Genomic DNA, 23,259 nt, shown 5'->3' on the forward strand with positions numbered 1-23,259 from the left:
TGATATGTTGTTCCATGTGGGCTTTGTTGTTTCTGAGCTAGATGGCCACTTGTTTACCTTCAAGCTTTTAAGACCCCAGATGCTATATCTTTTGAAAGCCGGGCACCATCAGCTTTACAGAAGGGTCTTGGGGAGAAGATGGAGCAATTAGGGTGCAGTATAGTACTGATGAAACATACAGCTTTCCTCTGGTTGTTTAATGCTTCCTTCCCCTTGCCCCCCACTATCATGACCCTAATTCTACCTTACAAATCTGGCTAGACTAGAGCATGTACGTGGGTACAGATAAGAGCTGGAAGCACAGGGAATATAGGACAGATACATTCCTTGGGACCATATTAAAAGTAGCCATACCAGGAGTGTAAAGGGAAGGTGGGGGGAGAAAGGGGGAACCTATTACAATGAACTTACTGTAACCCTCTCCCAGGGGGATGGACAACAGACAAGGGGGTAAAGGGAGACATTGGACAACGCAAGACATGAAAAAATAATAATTTATAATCTTCAAGGGAGGGGGAAAATGAGGAGCTGATACCAAGGGCTCAAGTAGAAAGAAAATGCTTAGAAAATGATGATGGCAACATATGTACAAATGTGCCTGACATAATGGATGGATGTAAGGATTGTGATAAGAGTTGTATAAGCCCCCAATAAAATGATTTATACAAAAATAAAGAGCCCCTGTGACATAGTGAGTGAAGCATGGACCTTGATTAGGACATCTCAGATTTCTGGAAAAATAAATTTCTATTTATTCAAACAATCTACTATTTGTGTTATAGCAGTACTAAGAAACTAAGACAGTATATCAACAAATATGATCAATTAAGTAAAATGAACAAATATTTAGAAATTCAAACACTATCAAAGAAATAGAATATCTGAATAGATCCATAGAAAGTGTTTGAATTAATGATCAGAAACTTCCCAAAAAGAATAGCTCATGCTTAGATGATTCAAATTAATTCTTCCAAACATTTAAAGAAAAAGTTAAACAAATCATCCAAAAAATCTTCCAAAGAAAAGAAGAGAAGGGAATATTTTCCAATTTGTTCAATACAGCTAATATTATCCTTAGCAAAAGTTAGGCAAAAACTCACATAAGCAAATAACTCACATAAGCAAATGCGGCGAAGAAAGCTGATGGTGCCCGGCTATCAAAAGATATAGTGTCTGGGGTCTTAAAGGCTTGAAGGTAATCAAGCGGCCATCTAACTCAGAAGCAACAAAACCCACATGGAAGAAGCACAGCAGCCTGTGTGATCACGAGGTGTCAAAGGGATCAGGTATCAGGCATCATCAGAACAAAAAATCTTACAGTGAATGGAGGGGGGGGTGGGATGCGGGGTGGAGACCCAAAGCCCATTTGTAGGCCACTGGACATCCCCTTACAGAAGGTTATTGGGGAGGAGACGAGCTACTCAGGGTGCGATGTAGGAACGATGAAACATACAATTTTAGTCCCTAAATGCTTCCTCCCCCACACTCTCATGATCCCAGTTCTACCTTGCAAGTCTGGCTAGACCAGAGGATGTACACTGGTACAGATAGGAACCGGAAACACAGGGAATCCAGGGCGGATGATCCCTACAGGACCAGTGGCGAGAGTGGCAATACTGGGAGGGTAGATGGAGGGTGGGTTGGAAAGAGGGAACCGATGACAAGGATCTACATGTGACCTCCTCCCTGGGGGACGGACAACGGAAAAGTGGGTGAAGGGAGACGTCAGACAGTGCAAGATATGACAAAATGACAATTTATAAATTATCAAGGGTTCATGAGGGAGGGGGGAGTGGGGAGGGAGGGGAAAAATGAGGAGCCGAGGCCAGGGGCTTAAGTGGAGAGCAAAGTTTTGAGAATGATGAGGGCAATGAATGTATAAATGTGCTTTACACAATTGATGTACGTATGGCTTGTGATAAGAGTTGTATGAGCCCCTAATAAAACAATGAAAAAAAACTCACAAGAAAGAAAAACTACAAATTAATGCTTATATTAATGTAGAGAGAAGCCTTGATGGTATTCAAATTGAATCTAGCATACATATGTATATATCATGATTAAGGAGATATATACCATAACTGCAAGGTTATTTTAACGTCTTACCACCTTCAATGTAATTTCTGTACTAATTAGAAAAAGGGCAACATATACATAATCATTTAAATCAAAGCAGATAACAAATTTGAAAAATATATAGCATGTTTTCATTATAAAAATATTACAGCTCGATCGAAGCAACATGGCGATTCCCGGCTGGCAGCGACTGATGCGGGAGTTAGGGTCAGGCTGGGGATGGAGAAGCCACGGCGACTGTCATTGGCCGAGGAGTAAAAAGTGCACTTGGAAGTTAAAGGGGCTTTGTCGTCAGGGCTAGAGACAGGGAAAACCTGGGAATCCCGAGGAACACGTATTCCCCTCCCCCAAGCGTTTTTCAGGTTGGAAGCCCGACGTTTGAGGGAGAAACTTGTGAGAAAATAAAGGAAGTTAGGCCAAAATATATATATATAGCAGCTCTAGGAATAGAAGGGAGCTTCCTCAACCTGATAAAATCATACACACACACACACACAAAGTCCTCACAGCTAACATATGCATAATAGGTAAAAATGGGAAGACAATGATGTCCACTTTCATATACTTAACATTTTACTGGTTTCTGGGAAGGATAATTGGGCAAGAGGAAAAAAATCCAGATACTAAAGGAAGAGAAGCAGCTTTTCCTATTCATGATACCATGATCTTGCGTATAAAACATCTCAGATGTTCACAGAAAAATTATTTGAACCATACAAAATTTCAGTAAGTTTTGAAACATCAAGATCAAATATAGAGGTATTTCTATGCACTCACAATGAACAACTAGAAAATTAAATTAAGAAAGAAATTTAATTACAATAGCATCATTAATAATAAAATACTATGCAATAAATAATAATCAGAAATAAATTCAATAAAAATGAGACCTGTATATTGAAATCTATAAAATATTATTGCAAGAAATTGAATAATACTCATATAAATGAAAAAACATTTTAGTATCAGACTGGTTGTCTTCCTATTGCTAAGATGATAATACTTCCCAAATTGATCTATAGAATGAACACAATTCCTATTAAATTACAACGGTCTTTTTTGTGGAGATTCATAAGCTGATCCTAACATTCACATGGAAATACAATGAACCATACATCATATAAAACAATCTTTAAAAAGAACAATTTTGGAATACTCACATTTCAAACATTACTCCAAAGCCTCAGCAATCAAAAGGGTGTGTTATGAGCACAAGTATCAATGTACAGATCGAATATCCAGAAATGTACCTATGATCAATTTATCCAGGAATAAGCCTATGATCACTTTTTTCTTGAGAAGGCCATCAAGAACATTCAATGGGGTAAGAATTCTCTTTTCAGAAAATGGTGTTGGGATCAACTTTATACCCATCTATAAGATAATTATATTCGACCTCCACGTCATACGATATATACAAATTCACTCAGAATTTATCAAAGGCATAATTAGAAAAGCTAAAATTATATAATCCTTAGAAGAAAACATAATGATTAAAATTCATAAAATCAGATTAGACAATGGTTTCTTAGATATGACATAAAAATCACCAGCAATAAAAAACCGAATGGATAAAAGAGAAGGGGAAGAGGATTCAATGAAATGTTCTACATGGACATAGTGATCTGAGTCACAGTGGTTCTGAGTCTAGGGCTTCTTGAGCTGATCCCTCAGGTGGCTTCACTGAAGGGCCCTGACTTGGGCTGGGCAGTCCAGTTGATTCACAGTCCTGTGCTGGTTCCCCGTGGAGTCACCACTGGATTTGAGGTCTCCAATCATGCCTAGGAGGTCCTGTAGCAGGCAGTTTCTGCCATCCTGAGGCTGGGAGGAAGCCAGAGACAATGATAATGGCAACATGGACCCACAACACCAGGAGGACTAGTTGGATCAACCTTGGGAATAAGTTAATTACGTTATTGTCTGCTGACTTTGTTGGGGATGAGTTGCCTGGGGATGGGAAACAGATTGGTGCCTACTACATTGATCACATCCAAGAAACCACACAGATAAAATATCCAAGAAAATGATGGAAAAGAAAACAGGGGATACTGTTCAAAGCCTATCTTGTAGTGACTTAGGATGTCCTCAGGACACAGGAGGAATACATCACCCACATGAAGGAGCAGAGACTGGTTTGGGCTCCGCATGAAGCTGTATGGTTAAATAAGGCTTATAAGGAAAAGCCCAGGACTTGCACAGCCTTGTTGTCAGGATTTCCACCCACTAATAAATATATTAAAAGCTGAATACATATTTTAAAAGCTGAAATCTCTACCTATGAGATTAAGAATTTAAGGATTTAGGAGACTTAAAAAATTTTTTTTGTGGAACCATTGAGGGTGTGGCAGGAGAGAAAAAAAGAAGGTCACTGCTGTTCTAGAGACTCTTAAGAAAAAGGGAAGGAATTTCACAGAACAAGTGCCTGAAAAAGAAGTTTGCCAAAGATGAAGCTTATCTATAAGAAAGGTAAGCATTAACACAAGGAATATAGAAGGATGTACAAGAACTGAAATTTGAATGGCTAGGACGGTAAGAAAAGCTGGCAATGACTACAAATCTGGACAACCCAAGCTGGCATTTCTTATCAGTATCAGTTATCAATGGTGTGAGTTCAAAGGTTTGACACCATTGCAGCTTCTTTACCTTTGCCAGAGGCCCCTTTGTTAAGCTTAACAAGGTGCAATTAACATTCACTGCATGGGGGCATCCAAACCTGAAGTCAGTGAATGAACTGATCTATAAGCATGGTTTTTGGCAAAATCAGTAAGACCTGTAGTACCCTGACACGTGACACTCTGATTGCCCAATCTCTTGGTATATATGATATCATCTTCAGGGAGGATCTGATTCATGATCCGGAATTGCTTCAAAGAATCAAATAACTTCCTGTAGCCCTTCAAATTATCTTCTCCACGAGGTGGGATGAAGAAAAACACCACCCATTTCTCAGAAGGCAGAGATGCTGGCAACAGGGAAGATCAGATCAACAGGCTTATGCGAAGGATGAACTACGGTGGCTGCCGTGATTATCTTTGCTATTTGGTCAGTTAATAAACCAGTAACTGCTTTCAAATGGAAAGCAAGGAAGACTGACAAAATATCTCTCAAAGAGGAAGCAAGAATCGCTCAAATAGAAGGATTGGAAATATTGCAACATAATGACTTTTAGAAATGTCTGTAGGCATCAATTGTAGCAAGCATATTTGTACATATGTTGCCATCATCATTTTCTAAACATTTACTTTCTATTTGAAAAAAAAAAAGACAGCTCTCTAGGCAAGAGTGGGTATGAATTTAGTGAAGTCAATGCCATCCTATACTGAAATCTATAAGAAAGGCTATAAGCCAGGGGGTGGGAAAAGAAAATCAAGATCTGGTGCAAAGTCTTGCTAAACAGCGGAAGCATTTTCACTTGGATCAGGACATTGGAAGATCTGATCCAGAGTTGAGATCCAGCCCTAGGAGCTTTCATTTGTGTCCTCCAGACAGACCCTCGATGCTGGGTCACAAAGCAGTGTGTCTGCAGATATGGATGTCAGAAGCAGATAAGATTTACCTTAAAAGGTCAGACTAAAACTACAGTATAAGAAATCCAACAGAAGCATGGCAAACATAAACACCAAAACTGTCAAAAAAATAAAACAGTCAAAATTGGAGTGAGGGCTGGCCTAGGGTGCTGAATATTGGATATGAGAAGTTGATGCTAATTCATGCAAAAGGAGAACTTTTGAATGAGCTTCAGTTTGTCACACTCCAGAAGCCCACCCAAGGAGAATTAGGATACCTGGAAGCTGAAAGGCAGCATCTATAAGAGCAGTGTAGCCACCTGAGAGACTGAAATTGGAAGACAAAAGAAAAGAGTTGCTACAGAAACTTGAAGGAGCTACTAAATTAACTATTTGCATTAACAACTAGAAAGCCTCAGAGCCAGCCCTTTGTCCATGTCTTCTATAAGTAGCCTGGTTCCTTAACACTCAGTGGTGGTAGTGGGGCTGGGGGGAGGGGGGCGGCGGGGATTTCTGATTACTTCTATTAGAAGGTTTCTCAAGTCCCTTAGCCTCAATAAGCTAAATTACAATACCCAGGGCGATTGGATGGAAATCCGTATAAACTGGGCTTCATTCTGCAAGAGAAATGTAAAAGGAGGCATCCCTCTAAAACCATAGTACGCATTTTCCCCACTAGAAGAACATCAAGCAACTAGCTCTGAGTTAGTGCACCCAGTAGCGTCACCTGAGAAGGTTCTCTCTGATCAGACTGAATTTTTTCATATAAACAGTTTCGCTCGACCTGGTTTTTTGTAATGGCCGATTTAAGAGAGTAGGGTGTGGCTGTGAATTTTTTTTCTTGCTCTGGAAAAATGGCACAGAAACTGCTGTGATGGTGGACATAGATTACAAGGACAGCACTACGGGAAAACTCAAGTGTATGAGTGTTTTTCTCATTTCAAAAAAGGTGAAATGTCGATTGATGACAAATCTCATTCTGGACATCCATCAACTTCCCAAACAGATGAAAATGTCTATAAAATTATTGCACTTGTACTAAAAGACCAACGACAGACCATTGAAGACATGGGGAAATGATATAGACTATCTTGGAAGTCAGTTCAATGAATTTTGATGGAATATTTGGGAATGAAAAGGGTGGCTGCGAAATTTATTCCTCCCATTCTGACTGACCAGGATAAAGAATGTCAAGTGGAAAAATCCTGTGCTTTGAAAGAACATCTCCAAAGCAACCCAGACTTTTGCCCCAAGGTCATTACTGGTGAGGAGACACGGTGCTATTCTTATGACCCTGAAACCAAACATCAATCAAGCCAGTGGAAGATGCCATCATTGCCTTGCCCTTCAAAAGCTTGTCAAGTGAAATCAAAGATCAAGATGAGGCGCATTCATATTTTTTATGATGGGATTAGTGCATTTGGAGTTCGTTCCACCAGGTCAGACTGTTAATCAAGCTTTCTATGAAGAGGTTCTGAAAAAGTAGATAACAGTGTGAAACAAAAAAGACCCGATTTGTGGCAGATAGAAGACTGGTTTTGCCACCATCACAATGCACCTGCTCATGGAGCCATCTCAGTATGCCAGTTTTGGGGAAAAACAGCATGCCTCTCTTGCCCCATGCATCTGACTCACTTGACCTTGCTCTGTGAGACTTCTTTTGGTTTCTGTGAATGAAGAGGGACAATAAAGGACAGCAATTTGATGACATAGAAGAGGTGAAGAAAAATAAAACACGAGGGAGGTGCCGTCAGCCATCCAAACAGATGAATTTGAAAAATGTTCCAAGAATGGAATTGCAGATTTGACAAATGTATTCTGTGTAATGGAGAGTACTTTGACAGTGATACGGCTGTTTTGTAAAAAGACAAGTACTTTGAAAACAAAAATTCTGGTTACTTTTGGGTATCCTCTCTTAGTTATATTCCTTTTGGACTCATCACCACCATTCACGGAGTCCAAGTGGTTAAGTTCCCCAGCCATGTAGCCATATCACCTACTACTGATCCAGGTTCCAAGTCTGTGACGTCTTTCACCTCTAGGTCCCCTGTCTTCCTTGTCCTCTCCTGTCTCTCTTCAGATTTAAAAGGCACATTTCTTATAGTGTCTCTCTCCAGTTCACTGCTGTGTATTTTTTAAGTGTAACTTATGTGGAGGCTTACATTTCAGATACTTAACTTTGCACTTCACGGTTTAAACTACTAATCAGTGTCCTCCCTTCCGCTTCACTCAACACCCAGAATTTATCCTCCCTCTTTTGCCTTCCTCCAACCCCTTGGGAAATTCCAGTCTGATCCCTTTATCATGTTTTGTTGTCTATCTAGCATAACAGTAGTCTTTTTGATTGGCTAATTTCACTCAACACTATCTTCTTCAGGTCCATCCATGCCATGAAGTACTTCGTGTTTCATCGTTGTTTTGTAGTGATGCATAGTACTCTTTTGTGTGTATGTATGAACGTTTCTTTATCTATTCTTTTATTGATGGGCCTTTAGGTTATTTGTCTTCTTGCCATTGAAAACAGTGCTGTGATGCACATACCTGTTCCTGTTATGACACTTATTTGTTTAGGATATAAACATGGCAGAGAGATTTTATGGAATTTCTATTCCCAGTTGTTTGAGGTAGCTTTCCACAGTGGATGTACTTATTTACAGTCCCAGAAGGAGCCCTAGTGGTGTACTGGTTATACATTGGGCTGTGATCAGTGTGGTCCGAAGTTTGAAACCACCAGTGGCTCCAAGGGAGAAAGACTGAACTCTCTATTCCTGTAAGCAGTTACATTCTCTCTCCATGAGTCAGCATTGATTTGATGGTAATGGGAAAAAATCAGCAAGTGCATGAGTATTCAATTCTCCCTGAACCCTTTCCACCATTTGTTATTTTATGTTTTTTTTTCCCAACTTGACTGTTATAGCGTAAGGTGGTGCACTGCATATCTCCTGAATGACTAGTACCGTACTTATGAACATTTCTTCAGGGTTTTTGGACATTGGATGCCATTTTTGGTGAGTTGTCTATTCAGCACTGTTCCCACTTTTTAGTTGGGCTATTCATCTTTTTATTTTCTTTTTAAAAGATAATTTTATTGGGGCCTCTTACATGTCTTATCACAATCCATACATTCATCCAGTGTGTCAAGGACATTTGCACATATGCCGCCATCATCATTTTCAAAGCAGTCTCTTCCCACTTAAGCCTCTGATATCAACGCCCCATTACCTCTCCCTCCCTCTCCCGCCTTCTCTCATGAACCCTTGTTATGATGTAGATGATTATTTCCATATTTTACATCATCCTCCATCACTCCTCACCCACTTTTCTGTTATTCGTCTCCCTGGGAGGGGGTTATAGTTGATCCTTGTGATTGATTTCCCACTTCTTCCCCCACCTTCCCCTAATCCTCCTGGTATTTCTACTTTCATTGTTGGCCCTGAGGGGTTTATGTATCCTGGATTGTTTATCAACAATTGTTCTAACAATCTGGCATTCTGTGATGGTCACCTTCCTGACATCATCGCTGAAGACAAAGTGGGTACATAAGCAAATGTAGTGAAGAAAGCTCATGGTGCCCTGCTATCAAAAGATATAGCATCTGGGGTCTTAAAGGTTTGAAGATAAAGAAGCGGCCATCTAGCTCAGAAGCAACTAAGCCCACAGGGAAGAAGCACACCCGCCTGTGTGATCAAGAGGTGTCGATGGAATCAGGTATCGGGCATCTAAGACCCAGAACAAAATCATACCCAATGTGAATGGGGGAGGCATGGAGATTTTCAATATATAAAATCATATTGTCTGTGAATAACGATAGTTTCACTTCTTCATTCACCAGACGAATACCTTTGTTGTCTTTCCTTTGCCTTATGGTGTTAGCTAGGACCTCTAATGCAATGTTAAATACGAGTGGGGACAGGGGACATCCTTGTCTGGTCCCCTTTTTCAGTGGGATTGTTTTCGTCTTTTCTCCATTGACTACCACGTTGGCTGTTGGTCTTTCACATATAGCTTGTCTAATATTGAGGAATTTCCCTTTCATTCCTATCTTCTTGAGGGTCTTCTTGAGGAATTTGTGTTGGGTGTTGTCAAATGCTTTCTGTGCATCCATCAATGTTATCATGTGGTTCTTACAGTTTTTCATGTCACTGTGACAAATCATCCTAATGGTCTTTTGTATGTTGAACTATTCCTGCATCCCTGCTGCTATGAATCCCACTTGGTCATGGTAAATTATTTGTTTCATATAATTTTATTAAGGATTTTTTGTTAAGGATTTTTGCATCGATGTTCATTAAAGATATTGATCTGTTTTTCTTGATTCTTGTGGGATCCTTGCCCACTTTAGGTATCAGAGTTATACTAGCTTCATAGAAAGGGTTTGGGGTTTGCCATCTTTTTCCATGTTCTGGAAGAGTTTGTGTAGGCTTCGTGTCAGTTCATCCCTGAATGCTTGCTAGAATTCTCCTGTGAAGCCATCTGGCCTGGGGGATTTTTTTGTTGGTACTCCCTTGATAAACTTGTCTATCTCCTTTATTGCTATGGGTCTGTTGAGATTCTTGACGTCCATCTGGGATAGTCTAGGGAGGGATTGTTTTTCCAAATATTTGTCCATGTCTTCCAAGTTATTGAATTCATTAGAGCACAGGACTTCGTAGTACTGTGTAATTGTCCTTTTGATTTCTTTAGGACTGTAATATTTTTATGGGAGTAGAAAACCTTGTCTTTCTCCCTCAGAGTGGTTGGTGGTTTTGAACCGCTGACCTTGCAGTTAATAACCCAACGCATAATCACTATTCCACAAACTGTACAGAAGGTTTAAATGTATACTAGTGCATCTAAAAAGAAGGAAGACAAGATGAAGATAGAATATTATTGTGCCAAAGACCTTGGAATTTATCTTCTGCTGGAATATTTGCTCTAGTTGATACAGCAGCAAAAACTAATGAAACCGTTAATGACAATTTGACAGTTTATCTCAAAGGTTCCAGTGTCTTGTGGTCTTAAAAGCACCCCTTTTTGAGAAGCAGCATGATGTATGCTCAAAAAAATTTCTCCAGGGGACCAGAGTCAGTATATTTGCAAATTACACTCAAGTGATACTGATAGTTCATATCTGATGTAAAAAATCATTCTTTGTGAGCAACAAACGGGACAGTTTGAAGAATAAAACAAATTGTTTGCCAGCCAGTCCATAAAAGAACAGTATAAGAGTGTCCAGACCCAAAGTGAATCGTTAAGGATCTCGAATGCATTGAACCACCTCAATGATAAGCTGCAGGCCTGGAGGGGCTTTTAATAAAATCCGTGGGAACTGTATGTTCAAGGAGATACGGACCCTCCATGGGATGTGCCAGAGGTTGAGAGGTCTCAGGAGCTCCTAAGAGAAGATGAAAAACAGGCTGAACAGATAAAGGAAGAGCACAAGCAAGATTTGAGTACTGCACAGTTGATAGGACAAATCTCCAGGGATGTGTGTTAGCTTTAGGAACAGATCTGAAAGGTACCTCGGAGGAAATCAGGATGATACTTCAGGGAGATGATTGCTTACATCAACAGAACAAATATAAGCATCCTATCCCTGCTGGCTGATGAATGTGTAATTACAACCCTGTGAAGAGCAAGTAAACACAACTCTCTAGCAGGGAGCCACTGGCCAGCGCTTACCTGAAAGCACCACCTGGGTGCTCACTTTCTTCCAGAAGGTGAAAAAGTGACTGCTTAATTTAGTTTTGTTTATGGTGTAACTCTAAGCTCTCAAAGAGCTTTTATTTCACATCATATTTTCAAAATATCAATTTGTAAAATATCTTGAGTGTAATTCTTATTTATTTTAAAAATAAGATATCTGAAATGGGACAATATGCTACACAAATATATGGTATTTGCACATTGCTTCTTTGTTGCTATTATTAAAATGGCTTTGAGGAAGTTCTAGAATATGTTCTGACTGTTGAGTAATAGTTTGTTCAGCAGAAAGTAGATTTTTCTTTTGTCTTCTTGTGGGTCGACTATGAAGATGGCAGCAGTGTGATGTGATATTTTTGTATTAATGTGCAACTCTTATAGTTTGAAGTTAAACATGAGCATAAACTTCACTTCAAAGTTCAAAATCTGCCTGAAACAGGCATCGTGTTCATTTCCATCTACCGATGGAACACGTTGTTTCCTTTTTGTCCTTTAGTATTTGTCGGAAGAAAGCAAAAATCTGAACTACTGAGTGCAGTAGTGTAAACATGCTAAGACCTTGCTAAAGAGCTCATGATTAATTGCATCGAGGGTAGCAGAAATTAGAGGAGGAACACAGTTTCTCTAAAAGACACAAAAATCATCAAGCAAGCAGCTGCTACTTTGAACTCAATGGGAATTTATACATGTTCAAATGTGTTTCTGGTGTGTCCTAGGTATGCGGATGATGTTCAATAGAAGCATGATGTGGCTTCTGTTACAAGGGAAATGCTTTGACAGTAATTTAAATAAACCATGAACAGAGGGAAAGGAATCTTGGCACAAAGATATCAAAAAGAAATCAATACTTTATCAAAATGGTTTCTAACATTTACTAAAATTACTTTGCAGTTCTACTTTTCAGAGGTTTCGATTTATAACTTATGGCCAAGAGTGGGTGGTCAAAGAGAAGAGTATCGCTGGGAATTAATAACTTGAAGTATAAACCAAATAGTTTGTAAAAACAAACATAATTTTAGATGAACAAGTTTGGAGATTATAACTAATAAGTTATCCTGCAATTTAGAATTTTAGCTTAACTGACCTGGACACTTCTTCAAAGAAGAAAATCCTCATAAAAGATTATAAAATAAATATTTATGCACTTGAAAACATACTTATTCTTCAGTCTCTTATAATGGAAGAAGCAATTTTTGGTCAGCCATTTTATACAGCAAACAAACAAACAAACACCCCCCCCCAATCATTTTATAAGAATAAGCCTCTCTGTTCCATGATACACACCTTCCCAACATGATTGCTGAAGACAAATGTGTGCATAAGTAAATGTGGTGAAGAAAGCTGTTGCCAGACTATCAAAAGAGATAGCATCTGGGGTCTTAAAGACTTGAAGATAAACAAGCAGCCATCTAGGTGAGAAGCAACAAAGCCCACATGGAAAAAGCACACCAGCCTGTGTGACCACAAGGTGTTGAAGGGATCAGGTATCAGGCATCAAAGAACAAAAAATTATATCACTGTAAATGAGAGGGAGTGCAGAGTGGGGATCCAAAGCCCATCTATAGGTAACGGGACACCCCTTATAGAACAGTTGTGGGAAGGAGACGAGCCAGTCAACGTGCAGTGTAGCAACAGTGAAACATACAGCTTTCCTCTAGTTCCTAAATGCTTCCTACCCCCCCCCCCACCCCCACTATCATGATCCCAATTCTACCTTACAAATCTGGCTAGACCAGAGGATGTACACTGGTACAGATAGGAACTGGAAACACAGGGAATCCAGGACAGATGATCCCTTCAGGACCAGTGCTGAGAGTGGTGATACCAGAGGGTGAAGGGAAGGTGGGGCAGAAAGGGGGCACTGATTATAAGGATCTACATATAACCTCCTTTCTGGGGGACGGACAACAGAAACGTGGGTGAAGGGAGACGTTGGACATTGTAAGACACGATAAAATAATAATAATTTATAAATTATGAAGGGTTCATGAGGGAGGGGCAGCAGGGAGGGAGGGGGAAAATAAGGAGCTGATACCAAGGGCTTTAGTGAAGAGCAAATATCTTGAGAATGATAAGGGCAATGAATAAACAAATGTGCTTGACACAATGGATGTATGTATGGATTGTGATGAATTGTATGAGCCCCCAATAAAATGATGGGAAAAAAAGAATAAGTCTCTCAAAGTTTTATTCCTAAGTGGAAAGGAATCCTCACTACCAAGATTTTTATGTTCTTGAAAATAATAATACATATAATAATATATGTTTGGAGATGTTCATTTCATTAGAGCTGAATTCAAATCAAGTGAGTTCTGAGCCTAGAATTTTAATTAATGAAGAATTTTTTCTTCGCACGTGTTTTTCAATACATAAGTGCATATGAAACCAATATGTCCAGACACCAACACAGGGAATTGACTTTGTGAAGTGATTCTAGGCTGCCCAGTTCACTCTTTTAGATAATGAAAGTAGATGTTGATAGTTTGAAGTTTATTTAACATAGAATTAAATGAAGTTCTATAGTTTTTACCTTCTTAGTTTGGCCATGAAAATGTTTATAGAGATATATGTAGTTGAACTTTGTGATTTTATTGTCTTCATTTATTTAAGATCTTATTGAATTCTACTTAATATATAGTTCTGTTCTGGCCATTTAAATCATTTGACATAGAAGGGGCTATATTGAAATATTTATAACTATATAAATCTTCATCAGATTAACTGTTAATATTTTTATAATACAAAAATATTTGGACAAAAATTAAATAATATAAATATATCTCAGTATGGTAGTGCATAGTTGGGTCTTTTAGACTGTAATTTGCAAAATATGCTAATCTCTAACATGAAAGACAAGCTTATTTTAATCTAAATATTCTCCACATTTGTAAAAGTCAGAACTAGTGTTATGTATTTTATAGGCAACTTTTAACAGTTTATAATATTTGTATATTATCATCTAAATGTCACATATGCAAAAAGTATTGCTAGCCAAATGAACAAAGTTTAGCTGCAACTCTGTATCATGTAAAGCAAATAAATGTAAAATTGCTGTTGTTGCTACTGCTTTATCTTTATTATATTAAATACCACAAGTTCAGGACCGAACGAAATATTTACCAAGGTTAAATTCTGCACAAGTTTCCATTTGATTTGTCTTCCTTGTGAAAGAATGCAAATACCTCCTATAGATTTTAAAAAATAGATAACATTCATGTCATCAAAATTTTTTTTTAAAGTTTATGTTTAAAAGTCTCTATCAAGAAAGTGAAAAGGCAAACCACAGAATAGGAGAAAATTTGGCAAATGATATATCCTATAAAAGCTACAATACTCCAAAATGGTAACCATGTATGGCACGGTAGTATTATCCCCTGTAAGTTTCTGAAACTAGAACTCTTTTCAGGAGTAGAAAGCCACATCTCTCTTCCCTCTTAGTCTCTGGTGGTTTCAAACTACTGACCTTGTAGTTAGCAGCCCAACGTGTAACCACTACACCACCAGGGCTTCTTCCTTTAAGAGACTTGAATTTAGTGTATGTTACACTCTTGTAACCACTAACTCGTTATTGAGTAGATTTAGACTTATACTCTGTTGCATCTGAGAGTAGAACTCTACTCCACATGGGGTTTTCAATGGCTGCTTTGCATCCCCAGGGACTCCTTTCACTGACTAGGAAAGCAAAATTAAAAACATGGCTGATAGCAAGTGCTGATTAGGATTTTGATCAACAAGCGTCCTCATACATTGCTGTGGCATGAGTTCCCTTATTTCTCTAGTCTTGTAAACATATCTATATCATGTCATAAAGCTCATGATTTTTGGACAAATAGGAATGAGCAACTGGTGGTTCTAAATAAACAATATTTGGTATAACCAAATATTCCAAATATAATGGAGTATTATGTATTCATAAAGAAATAAATTACATGCTGCAACATCGATGGACTTTGAAAACATTATGCTAATGGAAAGAAATCAGTCAAATTGAATATCATCTTCCATTATTACAGTTATATGAAATGTCTAGAATAGGTAACTACATAAAGACAGAAAATTAGTGATCACCAGAGAGGCTGAGGGGAGATAGAATTGGGTAGTGAGTACTTGAGTATGGGGTTTATATTGGAACAATAAAAATATTTTGAAATTTTCTAATGGTAGTAGTTTGCACTTTTTTCGCAAATATACTATACAAAGGCACTCAACTTTGTGGATCATAAGCAACTATGAATCACATTGGGAAGAATGAGAATTCCAGAACACTTGCTCTCATATGGAACCTGTCCATATATTAAGAACAAAACAAAGGACTACCTGTCTTAGATGAAGAGCAAAATAAGGGACTACTGAATGGTTTCAATTTAGAAAATGTGCATGTCAGGGTTGTGTCTTTTCACCATTCAATCTGTGTGCTGAGAAATAATTGGAGAAGCTGAACTATATGAAGAGGAACACAATATCAAGATTGGAAGAATCAATATTTGCAATATGCAGATAACATAACCTTGCTTACTGAAAACAAAGAGGATTTAAAACTCTTCATGACTTACACTCAATGTAAAGAAACAAGAATTTTTATGACTGGAGTCAGAGATAACATCATGACAAATAGAGAAAAGATTGAAGTTGTCAAGGATTTCATTTTACCTGGATCCACAATCCGCAACCATGCAAGCATCAGTCAAGAAACCAAATGATGTATTGCATTTGACAAGTGCTGCATGAGACCTCTTTAAAATGTTTCACTTTGAGACCTCGGGTGCACCTGACCCAAGCCTTGGTATTTTCAAACATCTTCTGTATGTGAAAGTTAGGTATTGTATAAAGGAGATCAGAGAACAATGGAACCATTTGAATTATGGTGTCGGTAAAGAACAACATCCCATAGACTGCCAGGAAAAATGAACCAATAGGTTTTGGGTGACATACTGTCAAATTCCAACTTAAGAAGAAAAGCTGTTGGTACTCTGTCCTTCTTTGAACATGTTATCAGGAGGGACTAGTTCCTGGAAAAAGACATCATGGTTTGTAAAAGTCAGCCAAAAAGAGGCAAACGCTCGGTTATGTGGGTCAGCAGTGGCTGCCACATGGGATCGATGATAGCAATGATTGTGATGGTTGCAGTAGGGTTACTATGAGTCAGAACAACTAAACGGCACTTAAAAGCAACACAAATTTGATATATTTTTATGATGCATTTCCCCAACTTTGTAAATGTAAGTACTGCTATTCATCGATGTGTCACAAAAGCCTACAACAACGCTTTGCACACATACGTATTTTCCTCTCTTTAAATGTTTGTAGGTCTGTGTGCGTGTGTTTTCATGGGCACGTAGATTTTGTTATCAAGTGTATGGATGAATGGGGATTCGATCACCTACTTGTTGCTTTGCTCACTTCACTAGAGCCACACTTGTCTTCTTTCGGTTTTGTTCATGTGCCCAGTTCTTCCTTTGTTTCTTCTAATTTGTTTCCTTATTCTAGAAGACTCACCTCCTCACTCTTCAATTTTCACAATAACAATTGAATAGAAACCTTAAAGTTGCAGATTATGTATCACTTCTTTTGTGAGATTTTACCATCCTGTCCAAAATAGGTCGCACCAATTACTCCTTGTTTCCATTTCTTGTTTTTATTTCTTCAGACTTCTTATTAACATGTTCTTTAAATTATTAGATATGTGTCCATGCTCACTTGTTTAACATCTGTATTTCTTTGAAATTGTTTTCTTCATTATAGATCGCCCCCACTAGCAAATCATCTATCACATAAAATATATTCAAGAAATACTGATTGAATAAGTGAGTTAAGGTATGCACAGAGGCAAAATGGGAAATACCCTCCAATGCTCACATATAATTACATACAAATGCCTCCATGTGCTCTCAATATTTACAGTTATGAGCTTCAGCCAAGAAAAGTGTGATAACTTTTCTGCACACAGGTTAAAGTAGACTTTAAATGTGCAGGTATGTCTGGTACCAGAGTATGTAATAATACACGTGCTGATAAGAATAATTATCATAGATAATGCTTTAAGGTGTTTACTATCCACCAAATACTGTGTTTTATAATCTACATGGCCTATCATTTAGAAAGTTCATAGTAAACTAATGAAGTAGGGCCTATTGCAATGTCAACCCTACATATGAGAATAGGGGTATCCGAAAGGATAAAACAACTTGCCCAAGATTACATAACTAAAGGTATTTGAGTCTGGTTTTAATTTTATAATTTTTCTGACAATAACGCCTATATGTACAAGTCAGTGTATATGAAGTCTCGTCAAAAAGTATTGCTACCAATTCATAGCAAACTTTATTAAGTACGGTGGTAAAATGTGAAATTATTTTTTATAGCATATCCTCAATCTAGGTCTGTACACTTTTGAAGGTGATATTGCCACATCTCTCAACCCTTCCCCCACCCGAATTTTGCCAAGGGAAACAGTAAAAGCCCCAAATCCATTTGTAGGATACGTGGATTAAGCCTCCTTTGAATCCCTTCTGATCATTAGCCAGTGATGCGAAGCCTATCAGACAGAGTGCATTGGAAAGTAGATGAAAATCTAACACCTCATCATCTGTTCCCTCTTTTGACTCATTTTCAATTGGTTTGAGTATGTAATCTTTTCTGCTTTCTTATTGAGGTTTTTCCCTGTTCCATCGGTATTGTTGTTTGGGTTTTTGTTCTTTCTTTCTGTTTTTCAGTAGATGAAATGCAGAATAGGTAAATCTATAGGGACAGCAACTGGATTGATAGTTTCTTAGGGTTCATGCAGGGGAGGTAAAGGGGGAATGAGAATCTAATAATAATGAGTATAAGACAGAAGAAAATATTCTGAAATGTTAATGTTATGTAAATAAAACTTTAAAAATACACCCAACAAAAAATGGAATTCTGCGCTGTTCAATTTCCACCACACCAAAAGGGCGGTTATGATATCTTCAAGGGACTCCTTTTAAAATATTATTTGAGTTTGAGGACCAAAAAAAATGTCTGAAGGTAGAGGGTCAGGCCTGTAGTTTGGATGGACTATGTTTTCCCAGTGAAGTTTTTGTAGAGCTATTTACCCCTTGCTACCCTTGAAGAATGAACAGGTGTGTTGTGACTAGAAAAAAATTCCTCTATGCATCTTTCCTGTTTTTTTCCTTACTAATGCAATTTTCAATTTTCGTAAAACTTCTTCATAACAAGTTCTGTGATGACCATCCATCCTTGAGAAATCTGCAACAACTACCCCTTGAGAATCCCCCCAAAGAGTCACTATACCTTTCTGTGCTGGCCTTTCTGCTTTGAATTTCATTGACCCAGCAGGTCCCGTTGACCCAGTAGGTCACTCTGTTCCTTGGACTTTTTGTTTTAAGGCACTCTAAGGGGCGTGTATGACTGAGGGAACTTGTCTACAGCTGCCCATTGATCAAAAAGATATATTTCCGCACAATTGTGAGGCAAAATCCATGTATGTATGATAATGTTTTCTTTACTCTGGAGCGAGTGTGTGCGTATATGTGCACACTGCACAGTGGACTCTAGTTTGTGGAAAACTTCAACTGGTGTCTATTGTAACTGGAACAACAAATACATTATGGGAAAAATGAACACTCTTTGTGGGTGCTCATTTACATGCGATGACAATGGTTGATTTAATAGTTCTGCTTCTATGACTTTTCAAAAGCACAAAGAGCATTTGGTAGGTAATTTATTTTATTTCCCTCACATTTAGTGCAGATGTTACTGTCAAAATTAAAATAAGTGATATATTTTTAGTTTTTAAAAAAATGTTTAATTTCTTTCTTTCTTTCTTTTTTTTGGTTAAACACTTCTAGGAAAAGTTATGGTTCTGCTTGTCCAGAGCTTTCCCCCCCTTTGACCGCTCCCTTCAGTACTGCCGGCACTCAGTATGAAGGTCTTTTTCGGTGATGTTGGTTTTCAAGGGGTCACTTCAAACCCTCTAAGATGTGAGCTTGTGATTTTGCACATCTTAGGAAGAGATGCATGCCAGAAAGCAGAGCTGCCCATTAGCAATGCCAAGTCATAGGTGCTGTTTGGCAGAGATGAGAAATTTAAGCAAGCTTCCCCAGCTATAGCTTCGTTCCAGAGTATTATCTGCTTGTTTATTTTAGTACTCTGAACCACGTTTGAATATGATATCCTTCACAGCAAATACTTAGCATCAAGACACTTTAAACACGCATCTCAGATCAGTTGTTCTTATAACAGAATCTCTTATACTTTCTATTTATCCAGAGTCCTGACTTCATGTCAAAAACCTTCTCACAGCTTATTCAACATTTCCAGATGTAATGGATTGTTCTTTCTAGCAAGAGGTTCTGTCTAACTTCTTCCTGAGGTAACCCAAAGAGAAGACATTAGCTTACCTGTCTAATTTTCTCTTGCTGCTAAAAAAGCTACCTGCCTCTCCCCCCCAATAAATTTCTCTCTGTGGGCACAAGGCACATCTCTTTCCTTGTTCTTCTCTATCTTCTCTTAGTCACCAATGAAAATAATCAAACTCCAATCAGTATTAAATTTGCAGTTTTACTTTCTATTTTTCCTTTTCCTTTTGAGGAATCACATTTGGTCTTAACCTATCTGGCATTTGACTTTATCTGCTCATTGTGTCTTGTTACTTAATTAATAGTATCTTCCCTTTAATTTCAGGAATACTTTAGTTTCAATGTGAGGGATTAGAAAACACCAAAAAGGAACTTCACACAAGCATTTGTCCAAGGTTTAATTGGTTTCTCTACAACAAATTTTCATAACACTATAGATACTCTTCTTAAACAGTTCTGTATGATTTTAAACTGCATTTACAATAGTGGTCAGCCAGTGTTATGTCCATTAGGATATTAATTGAAGGGGTTTTACTGAAGTGAAAAAGAATGTATTCAACTTGGAGGGTTGCCTTTCAGGTTATATCTGGTAATATTGGTGGAGTCGGAAAGGGAGAAATCACTTTGGGGGCTTTTTATTAGGCACACATTCACTGTACACAACATTTTGTTTTCCACAATTGGACTGGTTCACTGTCATTTTGACCCAACTTCAAGACCATGGCTTTTGAAAAACAAATTAACAATGAGAAAGAAAAATCTATCCAACCTCATTTACCAGAGAAATTAAAACTAATATTACAACAAGAAAATAATATTACAGCCTATCATCTTGTCATGGAATATTTATAAACAATATAGCCATTTTTGCTACAGAAATAAGTAAATGAATACTCATTCAATGCTGATAGGTATGAATTATAGAGGGTGAGTGACATAAATGATCTCAATGAATTCTCAAATTAACTTTATGAAGTGAGCACTCATGTTATCTTCATTTTATAAAGAAGGGAACTGAAATTTAAACATGGCAAATAACAAGCTGAATTGTGAGCAGCAGGCGTACATTCATCTTTTTCTGACTTCAAAACTTATGTAAGTCTCAGAGAGTGTTGTGAATACAGGTGATTTTAAATTTCTTCTGTATCTCCTATCTATATGAAAATAACAAACTTTACAATTTTTATAATAAAATTTAAACTCCTGTTTTTGTTAGCGGTCCTTCCTGGAGTTAAATCTCTCTATATTTGTGAGGCCACCTTCTATGGAAGTTTCAGCCAATAATCTAGATCATCAGTTTGAAACTACTAACTGCTTCACAGTAGAAAGACGAGGCTTTTTATTCCTGTGAAGAGTTACAGTCTTGGAAGCCCACCTGGAGAGTTCGACCCTGTCCTGGTGGGTTCCTGAGTGGCAGAATTTATTTGATGGCAACACACACACACACACACACACACACACACTATCCAATGATCAAGAGATACAGTTACAGATTCCATAGGGGCAACATTTGTGACCCTCAAGAGTGACATGGGATGGAAGGGCTCCTTGCTTTAGCAGAGGGCTTTCTAGGAGGAAAGCCTTACATAGCACTTGAGTAATTTTCCTCTTTATCAATTCATGCCTTAAAAATGGAAATGTTTCCACAAACTAATGAATAACTAGAAGCACTCACTAGTCTGGGCCAAGAAATTTGGAAGATAGCTACCTTGTCCACTAATTGGAAGAGCTCAGTATTTCTGCCCATTCCAAATAAAGGTGACCCAACAGATGGGAAAATTATCAAACAATATCATTAACATGCAATTAATGTGTTTGTAAAGAGAATAAAAAAACAGTTGCATCTTTGGTAGAGTTGTATGTTAATTATCTTTGCTAAAGATAATTCACAAAACAGTATATTCACAGTGAGCTGTCAGAAATTCAAACCAGACTCAAAAGAGGACATAGAAGGAGGATTATCTTGCTGACATCACATGAATTGTGCCTCAGAGTAGAGGCCACCCAAAAGACTTTTGCTTGTGTTTTATTGACTGTGCCAAAGCACTTGAATGAATGAATCTAGATAACACTGCAAAAAGACAATTCCAAAATACCTAACTATGTTCCTGAAGATCTTGTACATAGAGCAAGAGGCCGTCATTTGAAAAAAGTGAGAGGGGACTACATGGTTTAAAAGAAGGAAAGGTGTGTCATTTCTTTACACTAATTCAATCTGTATACTCAGCAAATACATGGAGAAGCTGGACTATACAAAGAAGAATGTGGCCTCAGGATCGGAGGAAGGCTCACGAACAGCCTGTATGATGCAGCTGATACCCCCTGCTCACAGAAAGCAAAGAGGCCTTAAAGCCCTTGCTAGTGAAGATCAAGGATGACAGTCTTCATTGTGGATTACAACTCAATGTAAAGAAGACCGAAATCCTCACACCTGGACCAATGGATAATATGGTGTCAAATGAAGAAAAAAATTGAAGTTTTTAAGGGGTTCATTTTACTTGTATCCACAATTAATGCTCATGGAAGCAGCAATCTGTATAGGAAATTCAGACTAGGTGAATAGCTAAAGTCACTGTATCAATAATTACTTAAGGGGAGGTTATGGGGAAATGGGGAGCTAACAATGAGCATTGGAAAGAACAAAATGTTCTGAAACTGTGGTAATGATTGTAGAGCTCTTCTTAATATTATTGAACTACTATATTGTATGATGTTAATTATATTCTCACAAAACTGTTTGTAAAAGCAATCATGAAATCCGATAACTTATTGCATTGGAAAAGTCAGCTGTACAAGACCTCTTGAAAACGTGGACATGGACAAAACTAATGGACACTATGCTTAACAAACTCAGCCAATCTTAGCAAAAAAAGAGAAGGAGCTGAAGAAGAAGAAATGTGTTTTATTCACCAAAAGACAAGACTTCGATAACTCTTAGGAAGCCTAGGAGGTGAGTCAGAAAAGAAAGAAAGGAGGGATCAGAGAGGTGGGGAGAGAAAAAGAGGAAAGTTTAACAGGAAAAAATAAATAATAAGTAAATAAATAAAATAAAATGTCATCTCATTTGCATGTAACAAATGGACAATGAATAAGAAGACGGTCTTTGAAATGGATGCCTTTGAGTGAAATACATTGACGGTACCACGGACTGCCTGGAGAAAAAACAAATCTGTCTTACAGGAAGTAGATAGAGAATTCTCTTTCATCCTAATGACTTTGGACATGTCATCAAAAGGGACTAGTCCCTGGAGAACATCACACTCGGTGGTACTAATGATATTGTTCGATAATTTTCCCATCTGTTGGGTCACCTTTCTTTGGGATGGGCAGAAATACAGAGCTCTTCCAATTAGCCGTTAGCAAGATGAATTGGCACAATAGTTGCAACAACAATCTCAAATACAACAACGATTATGAGGCTGGTTTAGGACTGGGTAGTGTTCAGTCTTGCTGTACATCAGATTTCTATGGACCAGCACCAGCTTCACACCGCCTAACAATAGCAGCAGCAATTCACATCCATCACTTCTTAGCCCAGATCATGACAGCTCGTGCAAAAAGCATACCCCTTTTTGCAATCTTATTCATTCATTCTTTCTTTTTTTTTAGTCATTTTATTAGGGGCTCATACAACTCTTATGACAATCCATACA

At 38.0% G+C, this 23,259-nt stretch overlaps 1 pseudogene; it reads left to right on the forward strand.

Moving 5' to 3' along the window:
- The first annotated feature begins 4,520 nt into the window (after positions 1 to 4,520).
- On the forward strand, positions 4,521 to 6,280 carry LOC101651020 (annotated as a pseudogene).
- Positions 6,281 to 23,259: the final 16,979 nt, after the last annotated feature.

The sequence above is a fragment of the Echinops telfairi genome, unplaced genomic scaffold (genome assembly GCF_000313985.2).
Source record: "Echinops telfairi isolate 266 unplaced genomic scaffold, ASM31398v2 ScPeMD7_20;HRSCAF=75, whole genome shotgun sequence".
Lineage (NCBI taxonomy): Eukaryota > Metazoa > Chordata > Mammalia > Afrosoricida > Tenrecidae > Echinops > Echinops telfairi.